At 49.0% G+C, this 18,835-nt stretch overlaps 1 protein-coding gene across 5 annotated transcripts in view; it reads left to right on the top strand.

Moving 5' to 3' along the window:
- trim3b (tripartite motif containing 3b) overlaps positions 1 to 18,835 on the top strand; it is a 44,761-nt gene that overhangs the window by 4,557 nt on the left and 21,369 nt on the right. For 2 of the 5 annotated variants that reach the window (XM_048984479.1, XM_048984475.1), the window contains exon 1: positions 15,261 to 15,432. The exons of 2 other annotated variants lie outside the window; for them this stretch is intronic. The gene's annotated coding sequence lies outside the window, so the exon portion shown is untranslated. Of the gene's footprint in view, positions 1 to 1,958; positions 2,218 to 15,260; positions 15,433 to 18,835 lie in introns of those variants that run through there. One more of the 5 variants, XM_048984477.1, reaches the window with a different exon arrangement.

Below are 18,835 nucleotides of genomic sequence, written 5' to 3'. Positions count from 1 at the left end.
TGCATTTTTAAATCCTGGTTTAATCCTCTGCTGGCAGAAGGCTACACTGTGAGGCGGGCTGCTTCCAGGCTCAATGTTTGTAAGAAATAGCGTGAAGCAGGAGACACTGGGAACGACCAAAAACCAGCCAGGTAGGGGGCGGAAACGACCTTCTAATGGCAGAGATGACCGATGGCTTATCTAAGAGTTTCTCATGAATCAGAGGATGACATCAAGTGAGCTTCAGAAGGAATGGGAAACATTAAGTGCAGGTGTGAGGTGCACCGCTAGGACAGTGTATCAGGCTCCTAGAAGCAGGACTGAAGTCCTATAAAACAAGGTAGAAGCCCTTTATTAACGAGAAGTAGGCAAGAGCCAGGGTGGACTTTGCAAAAAAATATATATTTTATACAGATACATGCCCATAAATGGAGAAATATGTGAAACTGAAAATTTTCCTGTGGTCTCAACCAGATCTGTGTATTACCAAAAGGAGGGATTTACTTGCCTGTGAGATGGAGCACTGTGCAGTGTTACATAACAGATGGGTCTTCACAGATCGTGGAGGCCAGTGGGGCAGTTGCTTTTCACTGGCTGTTTTTAAGGCTTAAACCATTGGGGGGGGGGATGAACCAGTTGGTCAGTTTTACTGAATTAGAAGCGAAAGAGAAGCTGTCCTGTAGCTGCGATAGATGCCGAGCTTTTAATGCCAGCGCTGTGAATAAAGGAGAGGGTGGGGGGGTGCGGGGGGGGGATCCTTTCTTTTCTCAAAGTCTAGTAAATTCCAGCTTCTGAAAAAGTACGTGGCGATGGCAACCAAGGTCTGTGCTAAAGGCTGATATCAAATACTAAATGCTGTCATGATCAGTCAGCGTTGGACCTTCAGCCTGGTCAAGGAACCCGAAGAACATAATTCACTTTGAAGGGGCATGCTGGGTAATGAATGGTCAGCTGCTGTGTCGTGGGGTCCAAGTTACCTGGAGGTCGTGCAGCACCGTGTCCTTGAGAGAGAAGAAGAGCCGTTGACATTGACCAGGTGGGCGGCACAGATCAGACGGTCAGACGGGCTCTGCGGCTCCGGATGCGGTCTCCATGACAACCTCATCCTCCGGCAAAATCTAGAGATGACGTCTCAGCCGCGCCCCCATCGCCGTTCATCTGCGTGACCCACCCCCACCATAACACCACCCCCTTGTCCACTCCCATGTATCGCTCACTTTTTCCCTGCATGTCTCCGCCATTGGCTGAATTAATAATGAATCAAACAAAAAGGCAGTGGGCAGAGAGGGCAGGATAAGCTGCAGACGCACTGGCAGCGGCTGACTGCCCTCTTCTCTTTCCCCTTTTTGTGGCAGGCTATTTTTAGCCTTCCTTAAAGCCTAATCTCCGCTGGACCGCTCCTGTACTACATACTCTGCTCACACGCTCCGTCTCCTGCCTGTTCAGATCTGCTCATAGCCCAGCTGGACTCCCGCCCCCCCCATGCAAATCTCCAATGCTCTCTTTCTCCTGACACAACGCTTCACATTTTTGTCTGTCTGTGGCCAAGAACAACAGGCATGTGTCCCTTCATAGCAGGTCGCGATGCGGATTTTAATACCCTTCCTCTGTGATACAAGAAAGTCATAACTTGATTGGCAATCCATCGTAATCGTTTCTGCATTTGGCTTTATTTGGTCTTTGATTTGACAATAGTCTTGTGAATATCATGCATAAGCAAGACAGATGATTCTCATGGTGGTGTATTCCTTCATTATATTCCTGGGAATCTGGAGACAAACTGGCCCAAACTGCACCGCAGAAGCCAGTCATCACCCCAGTCAAAATTGAGCCTCTCTGGGAGGACAAATGCAGAGCTGCCATTTTGCTTCTGCTCTGTGCATTGCTTATAGCTTTGAATAGCCAGGCTCCTCCCACTTCCCTGCCTAGCCAATGGGCTGCCAGGCCTCCGGCGTCTCTCTCTCTCTCTCTCTCTCTCTCTCTCTCTTTGTGCCTGTCTCTTTCCCCCCTCTTCTTGCACACACACTTCCATGCGGTCACACACCCTGGACGTCGCCTGCCGCTACCCCCTGCTTCTCACTCCCTCCGCTCCTCCCTGCCTGGATATACGCGCTCCGGGATGCCGCCGTCTGACAATGGAATTCTCATGATGCGCTGTGGGATCCCGAGGCCACGATAAAACCCCTTGGGCTCCCCCCTTCTATCCTGCTCCCCCCTCCTCTTTTTGTGGAATCTCACGTGAGTATGGGCACCTACCCTCTCCTCCTGCACCAAGCCCCCCAGTCCTGGTCCTTAGTGCCTTGCCTTGCGGTGGTTCTCTCTGTAAATGCGGCCGACGGCTGTGATGAATGATGTACGGCGGCGGTCATCCTTCAGGAAATCAGATCGCTGCTTCTTAGAGGCTCTCTGGCCTGCTTAGTTGTTGCGACAAAAAATGTAATAATACATGTTCTTGTGCATGCATGGTGTGCATGTGCTTGTGTGCTTTGTTTCTGCAGTGTGCCAGTCGTTTTCAGCACCTGTAGTCAAGGTTGGGCGCATCCTCTCTTTTTTTATCTCCTCTCTCTCTTGCTGGCTTATTCGTTCCCTCTCTCTCTGACTTGGCTCAGCTGCAGAGGTGCGTTTCCAAAGGTGTGTAGGCGAGTGTCTCGGTACTTGTTCCACATTTGGGTGGAGATACTTCATATGGGTGGATGTTTTTGGGGTGGGAGGCTCACTCTGGTTAGAGTCCCCATCTCACCAGGCTTGTCAGTGTATCGGACATTCAGATCTGTCAAGTGTTTACCTGGCAATGAAACTGCTGCCGACCAGGTCTAATGCCGAACGTCAGGCGCTGGGCGGATAAGAGAGACGAGCCCGTAGATTTCATGGCGCGAGACGTTCCGTGATTGAAAAGGAGCTGGCAGTGCGGCCGGCCTGTCCTGCAGCCTCTGCTCGCCGCATCACACTTCACTTACAGAGACAGCTGTGCCGGGATGTGATGTCCCCAAACTGACCTGCAGCCACACCGCTTCAAGTTTACACAACACATTTTTTCCAAGTGACTGCAACCTCAGCGCACTAGAGTTACCGAGCTTCGCGTTCCAGGAATGTAACGACTTGGTCTTTAGATTTTCTTCCTTAAAAAAAATCATTAGCATGTCACAGATAGATTAGCTTCTGCTATAATACTATCCATACAGGCTTCATGGTGTGTTTGCGGGACACTGCCACCATCGGCACCTGGGACAGGTTGGTCATTTTATTGATGTGTGATATTGTCAGGTGTTCTCCTGAATCTGCTTATTGTCGTCCTGTATTTCCCATGTCACACTGGGTTTATTGTTATTTGCAGTCCATAAGCATCGTGTCAGTGATGATATGACGGGAGAAGGACAACACTAGGAAGGTGAAGGGGGGCTGGAGATTGGCGGAGGACTTGAGTCTTCCATTCATGGCTGTAAGAAAATGTAGGGGTTGATACGTGACCAAAAAAACGTGCCAGTTCTAGGGTAGGTTAAGAGAAAGGCACTACAGGGTCCGAAAGAGAGGGTGGGGGGCATTTTTGGGAGAAAACACTAGGATGTGTAAACAGGCCACCTGTTGGTGTTTTTTTGGGGTAGTGACAAGTGCAGTGGTATTCCACCTGGCTTCCGGAATGCTTCTGTGGTCATCTGCGGAAGTGGTGGGAGTTTCTTCTTGACACTCCGCTTTGTCGTTGCTTGTAAATGAGGCATTTTTGATGCTGAGGGAATAGAACCTCAGGTCCCACATTCAGAAGCTTCAACACTTGCTGCCTTGGTGCTGTAGCTTTGTGTTGAAGGGAGCAGAGGACTTTGAGAATGATTTGTTGTGATGGATGGTTGCAAGCTGCAATAAGACCTGTTATGCGACAAGCCTGAGCAAACAGGCTGTTAAGGGGATTGCATTTCTCAGACTAATGAGCTTGCTGTTGATCTTGTGAAGAAGCTGCTGTCCAATCCTGTTCAATCACTTTGGCCCATGGGAGACTTTTAGAAATAAAATGAACAGGACTGATCCCATATTGTCTTTGCAGTATTAGCCCTGAACAGGTGTGAGGTTCTGGATACATCTTGGTGGTTCCAACTCTTGATCCTTTTGGACCCCGACAGTGACAAAGACTAGATTCTGATGATGTCATAATTTACCGTGTTACCCATTGGTGGGAACAGCTTGGTTTGGGGTCTAAACTGGGTCACTCTGTCCTATACAGGATAAATCTCTGTTCTATTAGATATTTCTGTAGGAGACTTTAGTTCAGAATTATTTAGCGAGATAAATTTAAAGAGGGCAGTTCAGGTTGTGGATGGTTTCATGCAGCATATTAGTAGGAGAGAGGAATGTAAATGTCAGCAGTGTCCTGAGAGCTCGATATTTAATGCTACAGCCGGCAGTCCTCTGCATACAGCTACTCCCAAGGCGGCCAAAGCCAACAACACCAAGCCTACTGCATTAAGGACTAGCCGACAGCAAGCCTGGACCTTAATGAATCCCTACAGAGATGTCCACTTACATGGTCACACTATTTAGTGACCGCTATTGTTAGCTAGTATCTAAGATGGAGAGAAGTATTGTGTGAGGTTAGGCTTTCTTTAGACCTGCATTCTGTACCAGCGATTCACCACTTTCTCTTTCAATAAGATGTGTGAAAGGATTTTCAGTGTGAGGGTGTTTATTTGACAATGGTTACTGTGGGGGGAGAGCAGCCAGATTTTGGTTGAATCCAGTACGGATTTGAATCGTGGATCAATACCCTTGGAAGCTTGGAAGGAGAAGGTTAATTTTGACAGGAAAAGGAAAAAAAAAATCTGGATCATCTACCCAGCCATACACCAATCTTCTGATGGCTTATGGGGGTGAAGGTTACGGAGGAGGGTAATTTGCTGCAGCGATATTTGACTTCATTTCAGTTAGATGCATGAAGCCATTATGTCTTAGATGGTTTGTTATGGATTTGCTCTTCAGCAGACAGGGTGAGTCTCCCGCATTTACACCCAGCTCCTGGTGAAGTTGTCTTGGATTTCCTCCTCGTTTTCTTCCTCTTACCGATGCTCCTCCTCCACTGTGGCGGTATTAAATGTTGGCTTGGGAGAAGGCGCGTTAGTCTAGAAGGTTTTATAGCTCTCATTACAGCAGAAAGGAGGCAAATCAGGTGTCTCAGTGTCCGGGCTGATTCTGCTGAGCAGCTACTCTCCAGGACCAGAGATGAATAGCATTGGTCCGTCCCTTTAGCGGGTTAAATGCCATTATGCAGTGATATTCTTGGCTAAAGCCTCATACCACATCTTAAGTAGCGAAAGCAACAGGAAATGGGATAGCATAGCTCACTCTAGCTCTATTTGGTTAAGCAAAAGTTAGGATTAAGTCCTAAAACTTGGCCGCTCGCTCTTGACATCTCCTGAATTGAAATTGGTTTTCCAGTATCCTGGATTGGAGTAGGTGATGGAGCATTTTACAGGGCTGAGGTATGCTAACGGCACTGTGCAGGTTTTACGGGTGGAGGTGTGTCATTTGTGCTTCTTATCCTTTGAATTTGCTGTAAAGTCTTGGGCCTCCAGTGTCTGTAGACGTGGTGGTGGGTCACCCCTTCATCGGAAGTGACCTGGAGGTTTATACTCAGTCATCACTCACCTGACACAATTTTTCAGGGCTGCAATTTCAGGAAGGGGGGAAATATGGCTTATCGTCCTCATAAACCCCCCCTCCAACCCACCCGTGATTTCTTCAAGGCTTCATGAGGGACAAGCTTAACCTTCCACATAGTTTTTGAAACCAAAATCAACATAAGATGGTTTTCTCTATGTCCTTGAGCTGGCCATTGTTGCATCAGGCTAAGTAGAGGCAGTAATGAGCATCTTACTATATAAAGCAGAGGTAGAGAGTTCTGGTCCAGAAAGTACTAATCCAGGCCAAGGTTTTGTTTCAACCAACCAGCTGAGGACCAGTGACTGTGACTCTTTATACCCAAATGGTTGGTTGAAACAAAGCCTTGGTCTGGATTTGTACTTTCTGGACCTGAACTTTCCACCCCTGGTATAAAGATATACAAACATGAACAGCAGTACGTGGGTCACCTTAGTCACGAATTCATTGAGCCTGCTGGGGCCTCAGACAGTTTAATCCCTTTGGAATTCCCTCCCTCGCCAAAAAGCACGAACTGGGAGATAGAAATGAGAAAGGTAGGGACAGCATAGACCACCCTCGTTTTATTTAGTGATCCTTCTTGGAAAGAGGTCGCAACTGCGTGTTTTACCCAACAGTGGCATGCTGAGTAGCGATTGAGTCATCAGCGTCTGGGGCAGTTGAGAGACGCTCATCTGAGCCAGTGATTGGAGCAATTTTGCAGCACCACCCCCCCTACCATCGGCCCATATGCCACTAAATTTACGGGGGTGGGGTGGTAGACCTTGGTGACAAGGGATGGCTTCTTTTGTTGCATGTGTAGATGTGTGGCGTGGGGGGGGGGTCGGGGAAGATTTCATATTGGTGGGTCTGGCCACACCCACGGAGGGAGGTATTAGTGGATCTGGCCACGCCCACATAGGAAGGTATTGGTGGATCTGGCCACGCCCACATAGGAAGGTATTGGTGGATCTGGCCACACCCACAGAGGGAGGTTTTGCTGATGAATGGCCAGGACTCTTCTCTCCATGTATGTCAGACGCCCTTGGTTACACCAAAATTCTTATTTCCCATGAGCAGCTGTCTCTCTCACTCACTCAGTGTGAATAAATAATGCAGACATTCAGAGAGACGCACACATACTGCACGTCAGTTTGTTTCAGTGATATTCTGGCAGTGCACAGATTTTTGAAGGGGCATGTGCTGAAGGCGGGGCGGGCGGGGGGTTTAGGGTGAATTTTGCAGATGGGATGGGGGGGGGCAGAATTGTCTGGCAACACATTCCCTTCCCTTCTCTGTCTCATTATTGGGGATTCTTGGAGACCTTCAGTAATTAATCTGGAGACAGACAACAATATGAAGTTTCTGGCCTGTTCATCCAATCAGACATGGCAAGTGAGACCGGCAGTGTCTGTGAGTCTGTGTGTGTGTGTGTGTGTGTGTGTGTGTGTGTGTGTGTGTGTGTTCACTTTGACTAACAGCATTTCAGGGCTGGCGTAATAGGCTGCGTGCTGCATGGGGTCACCACATGGGCTCATCATTTCAGCTGATGCGATGCTGCTTAATGCCTTTGCAATACATCACCATGGAGGACATCCTCTTAGCATCCTCTGAAAAGCGACCCAGACTGCTCCCTCCTTTCTGCAATCAGACTGGCCAGCAGAGACGAGACCAGGACAAAGCCATTATGTGTGTGTGTGTGTGTATCTATGTGTGTGTTTGTGTGTGTGTGTGTGTGTGTGTGTGTGTGTGCTGGATTGCACACATTTACCTCTCTCCAACCATATCGCAAACATCAGTTATTCATTTGCAGTAACCACACCCTCCCCATCTCCCTATTATTATTTTTTCCGTTACCATGGTCGCCCAGTTCGAGATCTTGCCAGTCTGAAGCATCCTGCGTGTGACCGTCAACGCAACCTTCATCGATCGGGATCGAGCCTTGGTTTCTGCTGACGGGTAGTGAAAAGAATTTAATGAGGCTGGCAGGGGAGGGGCTGAGGCTGTCGCCCCCCAACATTGACTGGACGCCCGCTAGCTTGCTGCATTACCGAGGCATCAACACCCAGGCGAGGGAAGATGATGGAAGTCATTAAACAAATGAATCCAGCTGACTATCAGCTGACCGCCACATTTGTGACACCAGGCTGCTCAGGGCCCCGAATCCTGTGCATTTCGGCTGTTTATGACGTCGAAGATATTAGCAGTTGGAGACTCTTGTTATGTGATTTCATGCTGAAGTTTGATGCTAACAAACAGACATAATATTTTTATATGTATATAGCATCCTACATATAACATGTAAATCATTGCCTTCTGGTATAAACCAGTTTCGTGCCTCAACAGCAACATGCATTACACAAGCACTTGTAATTCTAATTACATAATCACGTGAAGTTTAGTCACATGATAATTATATGCCTTTGATGTTACTTTGACTGGTTTGCTTTGCTTTTTATGAATTATGGTACATTTTTTGTTTGTTTGTTTTCATGTTTTCTTTTTTGTACAATTTGTCGAATCGCCATGGAGGATTTAAGTTCTTCTGAAAGCACGGCTGTGCCTGCACGCGAGCTCCCAGGCCCTGCATCCGCGGGAACCGTCTGCCTACCGACCCCTCACTCGTCATCGTCGGCCAGCACATCCCAGCAAGCTAACGAGGCGCTAATGAGGGTTTTCGGGCAAAACCTGCTTAATGTTCAGTTCCAGGAGATTGTGTCCTGGAGTTTGGAGAGCAGGAGAACTAGACACCAACAGTGAGAAGGAGAAAATGAGATGTTCCTGAAGCACCAGTAAATAGTGCTGAATAAGGATTGGTGGTTTCTCGCCCATGTAGAGGTGTTTCCAGGGATGTACACACACTTGGGTATCCTGTGGTACATGCTTCTCCAGGAATGAGCAGACAGTGAGATACTTTGACGTTTACAGTCTTCTAAACATGTAAATGTTTATTGAAACCAGGATTAGTTTTACGTCCCGCTTTGGGCCTCAGGCCACGTTAGAACGCCAACGCTCCGGCGGATTAAAACAGCCCGTCCCTGGACCCAGATGTACATGCACGTACACACACGTCCTGCACAATGGGACACGGGGCCAACCGGCGTGCACAAGCAAGCCACCGTGCTACAGGTGTTACCCACCCCCATGGGTCCGAAGGCATGGCCTCCCCAATCGGAAAAAAACATTGGCTTAGTTTTTTTTTTTTACTTCTTGCATGCCTAGTATTACTGTAAAATTTGCCATTAGACATGCTGGTTGTTGGACTTGATATGAAAAGGAGGCATGATATTCATTGGTAATTAAAGTAATTAATTAAAGTTCTCGTTAACCTGATCCGGGATCAGATTTGTCCAGCCCTTCCCTGCCCTGATGCTTTGTGCTGGTCTCTGTGTGTCCCGACTCCTTAAGGACCGGCTAATGAACAACAGCCTCCACACAGACAGGCCGGTCAATGTGGGGAAGTGGACTGCATCTCACTGAGATCCATCTCTTATGTTCCTCCTTCTCTCTCCCCCTCTTTTTGCCCCTTTTCCCTCTCTCCCGATCCCCCTCTTTTGGGCCGCAGCCCACGTCTAGCCTCACGTGGCTCCTGGTGCCCCCTGTAATGTGATACAGCCCAGAGGGGAATGAGACGTCATCAAAACGGGCCAATGTTTATCAGCATCACCAGTTTGTACCGCGCAAACATGTCTTAGCAGAACTGATTAGCACTTTTGGTCAAAGTACCCCCCCCCCCCCCCTTGATGGGGCTGGAAAATAAGGGTGAGCATCTCGCCGGGATCAATGCGTTTGGTCCCTGAATTCCAGAGGTTTCTGGGTCCATGGTGCATGAAATGAAAATGATTCTGGCTTCATGCCATCCCACTGGATACGTCCAGACAATAATGCCTTTCTGTGTGTTCAGATGGCAGATGCTGAAATCCACAGCAGTTTGAAATCCCATTGGTTTTGGGCTGTATTGTTACGCTGCAATTCTCTTAGCAGTTTGCATTGCTGTTCGTTTATACAGCAGGTATTTTTGGCCAGAGTTATCAACAGTAGCGTTTCTCCCAGGACTAGAACAAATGACCTTCAGCGGTGCTGCAGTCACCGTACCGTCTGCCTGCTGGCCCCAGATAACATGACAGGGGAAGGCCACAGTACCGGTTTAGTGTTAGTCGTCCATGTCATGTGAGCCAATGAGGGGCCGGCAGTGAGAGTCAAGCAGAGGTGGAAAGTTCAGGTCCAGAAAGTGAAAATCCAGACCATGATTTAGTTTCGACAGACCAGTTGAGTATAAAGCATAACAGTTTTAGAGTACACCGCTGGTAGAGAGAGAAGAGGTAAGGAGCACACACCGATTACAGCTTGTTGCTACACTCAACTCATGGCAAACCATTTCAGGGATGACAACCTGAGTACCACCATGTGACATGATCCCTCTGTATCACACTAGTCCAAATGGAACAGTGTGATTGTTTTCCACTGGCTGGAATGCCAGACCTGCTACCAACCCCCAAATTTTCCTTGCAAGTTGAAGGACCTGCTCGCAGGGCCAGATGTTGGTTAATGTCTTACCCAGGATAAAGCAATTGCAAATTAAGAGCCTTACTCAAGGACCCAACAGAATAGAATTGCTCCTACCTTTCATGGGATTTGAACCACAAACCTTCCGATTGCCAGCCCAGGTCCCTTAGCCTCACAGCCACCGCTGGTTGGTTGAAATGAAATCTTGGTCTGAATTTTTACACTGAATTATGCACCTCTGAAGTTAAGAAATAGCTCAGCACATAAATACACTTTTATCGTCATTGTAAAAAACATGCAATGAAATTCCATGTGGCAACCGTCATGTAGGAAAGCAGCAGTATTGGCAAGAATAATTATCAAAAAGGCACCATTTGGTCAGAATATAAATAAAATGAATAAATGAGTACAATGGGTGAATTAGAATAATTATAATGATGACTGAAATAGGTAACAGCAATGTTCAATAGATCAGCAATAGGTAAGATAAACACTTCTAGCCCAAAAAATTAGCCAAAAAATTAACGACCTGAATCCACAACCACAGGGAACAAGCAGGTACTTAAGGCAACAGAGCTGATGCTCTGCTACTTGCATCCCAGCATGCTCCTGGGCACACAGCCCTGCCGCCCACGATAGATTTTTGACTCCTCCTCCTCATGCTGGTAGCCCTGGTGGGTGGGGGTGTGGAGGGCGGTCCACCCCCATCGTGGGAAAGCGGCAGTCATCCTGCCCCTTGGCCCCGTTTGCCGAAGGCACCACGGGATGGAGAAGGACGACGTCGCCGCCTAAGTCAGCAAACCTGCTGCAGGCTGAATTATGCAACGTGAACAAGTGTGCCGTCCCTGCAGGCGGCCAACCATAACCGGTGCTGAGTTTGATTAAGAGCATGAGAGAAACTGAGGAGCTGTACACAGAGTGACATTACATAACCATACCCGGCAGTTCCACTAATCAAAAAAATAATGGCTTTACCCCTGGCGGCTTTAGGAGGGAATGGCTCAGCAGTTTTGGGAAACTTTGGGATTTATTGCCTGCCCCGTGGGTGGTGCAGTGGCTCAGACTCCTAGGGTGATAGGTTTGAATCTCACCCCTGCAGTGTATGTATGTGGAGTTTGCTGTTCTCCTCAAGTCTGCTGGGCGTGTATGTGTTTCCATTTTTCTTTTTTGTTCAGTCTTTCAATTATTTTGGCATTTACCGTACACAAGCCTATGTAAAACAGTGTTTTATATGTAGGTCATGCTACTATAATCAGCAAATGTGACAATATGATAACATTTACTGTGCAAGACAGGGGTAGAGCATTGCACAGGGTGAGACGGAGGGCAGTGTGATATAACATTCTGTGCACAGCAGTGGGCTTTGAGGCAGTATACCATTAGCAAGGCAGTGCCAAAGGATAATAAGACAGCGCAGTGTAAGGCAGCGCCAAAGGATAATAAGACAGCGCAGTGTAAGGCAGCGCCAAAGGACAATAAGACCGCGCAGTGTAAGGCAGCGCCAAAGGACAATAAGACAGCGCAGTGTAAGGCAGTGCTAAAGGACAATAAGACAGCGCAGTGTAAGGCAGCACCAAAGGACAATAAGACAGCGCAGTGTAAGGCAGTGCCAAAGGATAATAAGACAGCGCAGTGTAAGGCAGCACCAAAGGACAATAAGACAGCGCAGTGTAAGGCAGCGCCAAAGGACAATAAGACAGCGCAGTGTAAGGCAGTGCTAAAGGATAATAAGACAGCGCAGTGTAAGGCAGCGCCAAAGGACAATAAGACAGAACAGGCAGTGGTTGGACTGAGATGGGAATCCAAGTACTGTCTGAGGCCCATAGATGTATAAAGTTACTGAAGCACATGAGTTGTTGTCAGATTACTGAGTGGGAGGTGGAAGGGCGGGGGGTGGTGGGGGCGGGGGGCGGGTGGTGGTAGAGGCGCATAACATGGTCAGAGGCCCCCAGACTATTTGCGCTGACAAGATGTTAGATCTCTCACTACTATTTTCTATGATCATGTAGTTGTCGTGAGGGGGGTTGTGATGGTAAATTTTGTTGACATGCGGGGGTGGGGGGGGGTTATGTCAGTGGTAGAAGTTGTTGACCGGGCTGTTTAAAATTTTATTAAGCAAGGTTCCTTGAGCCCCATTTTAGTGAAGACCTCCTGCCAAGTACCTGGGTAAGGGCCCTTAGGGGGAGCAGTATGTGGCTGAGTCGGGTCCCCGGGGTTGGGAAACACTGCTCTAGGGACTGTGTGTGTGTGTGTGTGTGTGTGTGTTTGCCCTGCAATGGACTCATGTCCCATCCAGGGTGTCCTCTGCCTTCTGCCCTGGGCATCTTGGGGCAGAAGGTCCTCGGGACCCTGTACTGGGTCAGCGGTGGAAGATGGATGGATGACGACTCCCCTCTATGGCACGAGCAGAGAGCCCTCTGGGTTAACGCTGGATTACCGTTCTTTCGTAATCTAAGAAGATTAAATTCTGCCAAGGGAGGGTTTCTGTTTGGGGGGGGGGGGTCAAAAATCTGGCAGGCCGTTTCCGACGCTTATTTTAATCTCAAGGGCTGTTTCCAGCTGTGCGTCTTATATTTCTCTGTCCCACGACGCCTACAGATGACATTATGTAATGTCATTTTTTTAATGATTAGTCCATAGGAATGCCACGCTTCCGGTACCTTCTGTGATGGGAAACATAGATTAAGGAGGAATGACATCAGCACAGTCTGACCTTAGTAGCTGCTGTGCGCATCCAGTATCGTTTGCTGACCTTTGCAGTCTCTGGCAGAGATGGGCAGCGATCTGGGGCGTGAGAAAGTCCGGGGTTTTCTGTTACGAGAAATAGAAGGACATGCAAACACAACTGGCCATGCTGTGAAAACTGAAGCAGTGCCTTACAGTTAAAGCTGCAACTGGCATTGCAGTGATGGCCCCAGGTGTGGCGCTTTGCGTCCCCCGTGTCTCAGTGTTTAACGTAACCAGCCGAGGTAGGTTTCCCCTGCTATCCTGCTCCTCACCAGTCATGAAATGACCTTTGTATTACTCTGTCCATATGGCAACCAAAGCTGTAGGCAAAGTTTACAGTACACAGAGTACACAGGCAGTATTAACATCGCTAGGTACACCTAGCTAGCACCAGGACCAGATGCACGGGCTTGTTCGGGCTGAAGCCCAGGGGCCCTGATAATAAGGGGCGTCAACTAACCTTTAATAAAACATAAAATGAGAGTTGTTTCTTGCCAGTGAGTGACTCAATCACAATGTTTTTGCTGTTGATTGGTTGACAACCTATACCGCGTCCGCCCACTCACGTCGACTTTCACCTTTGCCGGTCGCTCCAACATTCCGAAGTCGATGGAATATTAGAAAGTGTGTCTGCAGTGATTTCTACCTCCTTTGCTACACCATCGTAGAAAATAGTTGGGGGGCTTGTGGCAGCTGAAATCGCCCAGGGGTATCTATGGGTGGGACCCATTTTTGCCTCCAGAACCACTTCAAGGGTAGATAAGTTGAGTGTTCAGAGTTTGCAAACTAGTACCAAGCTGTCATTCCTGCCCTTGAGTCCCTCGTGTCTGGTTTAATGAGACCTTTTCCTCTGACCTCTCTCATTAACAAAGTGTTTCTGCCCACGGAAGTGTTGCTGGCTGCCTATTCTTTCTGTTTATTGCAGCAATCTCTGAAACTCTAGGCACAGCATTGTGTGAAGGCCCCAGGAAAGCGGCTGTCGCTGAGGTTTCGTCACAGGCAACCACACCGCGGTTAAAATCCGCAAATGAAACACCCTTGGATCGCTCGTCTCGGCCGCCCTAACTGTCCACTGCACGGTGACGGAATCTCCTGAACAGCGGTGGCCAATCTTACCCGCAAAGGGCCGATGTGCATGCAGGCTTTTGGGGTAACCTGTAGGTCAGCTGTTCACACCCAGGTGTGAGGACTCTGCAGCCAATCAGTCCTCTAATTAGTGACCTCATTGGGGAGTTGCAGCAAAAACCTGCACATACAACAGCCCTTTGTGGATAGGATTGGCCACCCCTGCTCTGTATGTACAGTATTCAGTTACAGCCTCATGATTCACTGTTTAGAGGAGCAGAATGTTTGCATTAGCAAGCAGGTGGACCCTCATAAACTCGGGCAGACTCATCATAGGCCCATGAAATTAAATGCAGGTAAATATTTGATAAGGAAAGTCTATTTTTTAGATACACATTTATAAGGCTCATTCCTCTAAGCTGTAACAAAGCAATTGTATGTAAATGCAAAAAGAATAAGCTGTATTCCTATCAGTATTCTGTTCACATTTCATGTGTTGACATTTAGAGCTTCCCGTGGGTGGCTGGTATTCAGGTTGCATGCACGCTTGTGTCTGGTCCTTTTTTCTGGGCACAACAGGAAGCAGCAGTCTCTTTGTTTGCCCTTTACGTGTCACTTCCTCTTTTCCTTAGGGGCGGGGCCCCGCCTGGCCGTTAGGTGAGCGTACCTAGTCGTTGCTTTACCTTGCTGAGCGAGCCAGACGGTCGCCACTGGAGACAGTCCAGTAAATGCACGCATGTGCCTATTCAGCCAGCCAATGGAATTTGTGTTTTTCAGAGTCAATCCTCCCCTTCCCCCCCACCTTCCCCCCCACCTTCCCCCCCACCATGATGTGACAGAGACATAGTTCTCTTCTGGGTCAGCAAATCTTTGGTGGTGATGCACAATGATCGACAGCCATGCCTTCACTCCTAGTGGTACTTGGTTTTCTTACTGCCCTAATCTGGCGGCAGTGGCAGACACTTCAAGACAGATTTGTTTTCCTGAGCTTGCAGCCAGATATAGGAATTGATTTAGTCCAATAAAATTACGGGTGTAAACAGCACAAAGTACTGGCCAATTTCTCAGAATGTGGTATTATATATATGTCGTTTATGTCTATGTCTCTCTTTCCTCCTCTCCTCTTCCTCTCTCTCTCTCCTCACTCCACCTTGTTTGTCAGCATGAATTGTTCTCATATGAGGCAATCTGTGATTCAAAGGAGCCAATTGCAGCAGAGCTTGTGGGAGGAGCCACGGGAGTGGCCTCTACAAAAGGACCATAGAGTGCCGCAGGTGGCAGAAAGGGGTGTGGCCTGCCGACACAGGCCTGGCCCCCGGTTAATGACATCACTGCTCAGCTGTTCCCATTCAGCGTGTCTGTTTGTGTATGCGTGTGTGAAGGAGCAACGGATGAGGGAAAGGGGGGGGGAAGCAGGGATATAAGCCCGAGGGGGCGTGAACTGTGAAAGGGATCTGCAGTGCTCCTTAGTCACAGGGCTGTGTGAGCTCCAAGCAGGAAAAAACAATGTGGGTCTCCTGACCGAGCTGCACTGTAAGTCTGCTGTTCGCCGTCTCCGACTTTCCTGAAGCTGCGGTCTGAGTTACTGCGTGGCTGCGTGCCTGGATGTGTGTGCATGGCCGTGTGTGCGTGCGTTAGCGTCCGAGCCGCAAGGGTGCCGGGCTGTGAGAGAAACGGGAGGGATGGGGGGAGGGTGGCTTTGTTCCAGCTCATCTCGGCCCACGGGGCAGGCGTCCTGACAGGCGACAGCGGCGCACAGTCGTGCTGGTCTCCTGCTTCTCGCCTCAGTTCCTTTCCCGTCTCCATTAGTCTGCAGAGCCGCGGTTCCTCCTGTGGGTGTGTGCTAGGCTAGGCGAGAGCGTGAGGGGGGAGGAACTGGGGGAGGATTTTAAGGAGTGCCGCTTTCAGGCCGCTGCTTCTCTTTTTTTTCGTTATTTTTCCCATCTGCACTCCGAGGCCGTTCTCTCGCCGAGCGCGTCAGACAGCTCTTCTGCTGGGGGGGGGAGAGAGAGAGAGAGAGAGAGCGAGAGAGAGAGAGAGAGAGAGAGAGAGAGAAATGGTGAGGGAGGGAGAGGTACAGAAGGAGAGAGAGGAAGAAAGGTGAGAAAGATAAATTGCGGTGAAGAGAAAGTGACACGCAGAGAGGAAAGGAGAGATGGAGGTACGGGGAGGGATACCGTCAGTTTGCAGTGAAAGGGAAACAGAAGGGTTTAGCTAATATCACCTGCAGGGAGGGTAGCAAGAAACTCTGACCCCCTGATATAAATTGACAGGGTATGTTAAGGGGGGGGGGGGTCCCCTCAGTAAATCAGTAGAATGTGGACCCCCTCCAATTCACCCCAACTGACGGCCCTGGTCACCTGCTGCCAACAAGGGCGATTCATGCATATATACCAGTAACTTTTTGACGATGGAGTTGGGCTGTGGTAGGCGTATGATCACATGGTTTTGCTTTGACAATGAATCATTATCTTTGTTTTTAAGGTGATAAAGCCTTAGCTTTGTGTGTCTGTACATCTGTCTGGGGGCACTGAAGTCTTTCCTCGCACCCATCAGGGGCCGGTGGGTCAGTGGGAAGTGGATCCCATCCAACACCGGAGAAACGGCAGGCTCCGTGTACGCATCTCTCATCACGCCTTCTTGCCCTGTCTCTCGGCAGACAGTGCCCGCATTGTCTCCACACCAGTCCCACATGCAGTGGTATCCAGTCATGCCAGTTTGCTGCAGCATACCTTAACCCTCCATAAGAGCCCTTTGTCTTCCTTACATACATCCTGTCTTCCGGTCTGACGTTTGTGTACCTTTGGCAAACACATTGCATTTTTTTTGTCATTTCAAGGTAATCTACCTGGCACAGAATGTGTGACACCGGACCAGTGCTGGGGCTGTTTATCAGGGATTCTCAACCCGTGTGACTCACGTGGCAGTGCGGGCAGTCATTCCCAGGCAGAATGGGCACCGTGGCAGTGCGGCCAGTCATTCCCAGGCAGAATGGGCACCGTGGCAGTGCGGCCAGTCATTCTCAGGCAGAATGGGCACCGTGGCAGTGCGACCAGTCACTCTCAGGCAGAATGGGCACTGTGGCAGTGCGGCCAGTCATTCCCAGGCAGAATGGGCACCGTGGCAGTGCGGCCAGTCATTCTCAGGCAGAATGGGCACCGTGGCAGTGCGGCCAGTCATTCCCAGGCAGAATGGGCACCGTGGCAGTGAGGCCAGTCATTCTCAGGTAGAATGGGCACCGTGGCAGTGCGGCCAGTCATTCCCAGGCAGAATGGGCACCGTGGCAGTGCGGCCAGTCATTCTCAGGCAGAATGGGCACCGTGGCAGTGAGGCCAGTCATTCCCAGGCAGAATGGGCACCGTGGCAGTGCGGCCAGTCATTCCCAGGCAGAATGGGCACCGTGGCAGTGTGGCCAGTCATTCCCAGGCAGAATGGGCACTGTGGCAGTGCGGCCAGTCATTCCCAGGCAGAATGGGCACCGTGGCAGTGCGGCCAGTCATTCCCAGGCAGAATGGGCACTGTGGCAGTGCGGCCAGTCATTCCCAGGCAGAATGGGCACCGTGGCAGTGCGGCCAGTCATTCCCAGGCAGAATGGGCACCGTGGCAGTATCTGTGCTGCTGTGATTTTGAACGATTCCAGACGGAAGAGTGAAACAGGTTGTCTTAGCAAGACCTTCCCATTAGCAGTCCTGCTGTGTTCACAGGTGTCAGCTTCAGGGGTAGGGGGTGGGCGTGAGGCTGCTTCTGGTCTGATTCACCTCATGACCTTTTTCCAAATGGCCTCAAGATTCATAAGCTTTAAAACTACAATGTACAGAATCAATCGAATGTCTGGACACACTTGCTGAAAATCATTAGCTTTTCAACAAGGTACCAAGCCTGAGCACACCTTGAGGTTACGTAAGTGCTGTGTTATCTTGTAAAGTAGGAAAGGGATGGAGTGCTGTGACAGATGACCTGACCCCCACAATCCCCCAAACTAAACCCAATAGAACTTTTTTTTTGGATGAGTCGGATTGAAGAGTAAAGGGCCAGGAGGCCAACTTGTGACCAGACCTTGTGGAATCTCCTCCAGGACTGGTGGAGGAACTTTACAGGTGGCTACACCTGGAAGCTGGTTGAAAGAATCCCAAGAGTCTGCAAAGCTGTCGTCAAAGACAAAGGGGGTATTTTGAGGTGTCTAAAATTTGAGAAAATGTTGAGATGTTGAACTCTTCTCTTAGTCATTGCACTGTTTGCTGTGTAGTGCTGCACTGCCTTGAGGTCTTTTACTATACGGTGAATAACAGCTAAAACAGAGACAAAAGCATTAAAAGCAGGTGTGTCCATACTTTTGACTCACAATGTATAAAACTGTCAATTTTCACTGTGCCTCCTCCTGCTTTACTACAGAGTCCGAGGTGTCAGTTTAAACTGTTTTGTTGGCTTTTGATTGTTATTTGAAAGCAACAGGAGGGTTATTCCATGCTAAATTTATGAATGAAAGAATCAGGTGACCTATTCATAATTTTGTTCAGCCTGATAAACGTAACAGAAGCTACTTCCATGTATATTAGTCGATACACTGACACTGTTGCATTCATGGTTTAAATGCCTTTGATTGTGCTCACCAAGGCCTACGACTGGAAACCAGTTCCAGGAACACAGGATCCTAAGAGATACAGTAAACAGGCCTGAGGAGCCCCTCATCCCACCCTGCACTGCACAATTGGAAATATAACACTGGAATGGCAGTCAGATTTACGGTGCTGACTGGAATTAATCGGTGGATTAGCTCTACGGAACCGAGCAGCTTATCCCCAAAGCCCATTTACGATTCTGTAAAGACACAGTGCGTTTGTTCTGATCTGGAGTCAGTCCCCAGCAACTTCCCAGTTGTGGGCTTGCTGTGTTAAAATCGGTATTTATGGTATCACTGGTGATCAGAGTATTCCTG

Source organism: Brienomyrus brachyistius, chromosome 18, assembly GCF_023856365.1.
Source record: "Brienomyrus brachyistius isolate T26 chromosome 18, BBRACH_0.4, whole genome shotgun sequence".
In the NCBI taxonomy this organism is placed as follows: domain Eukaryota; kingdom Metazoa; phylum Chordata; class Actinopteri; order Osteoglossiformes; family Mormyridae; genus Brienomyrus; species Brienomyrus brachyistius.
Note: the sequence above shows the minus strand (reverse complement) of the source record. Positions and strands in the feature narration are given on the sequence as shown.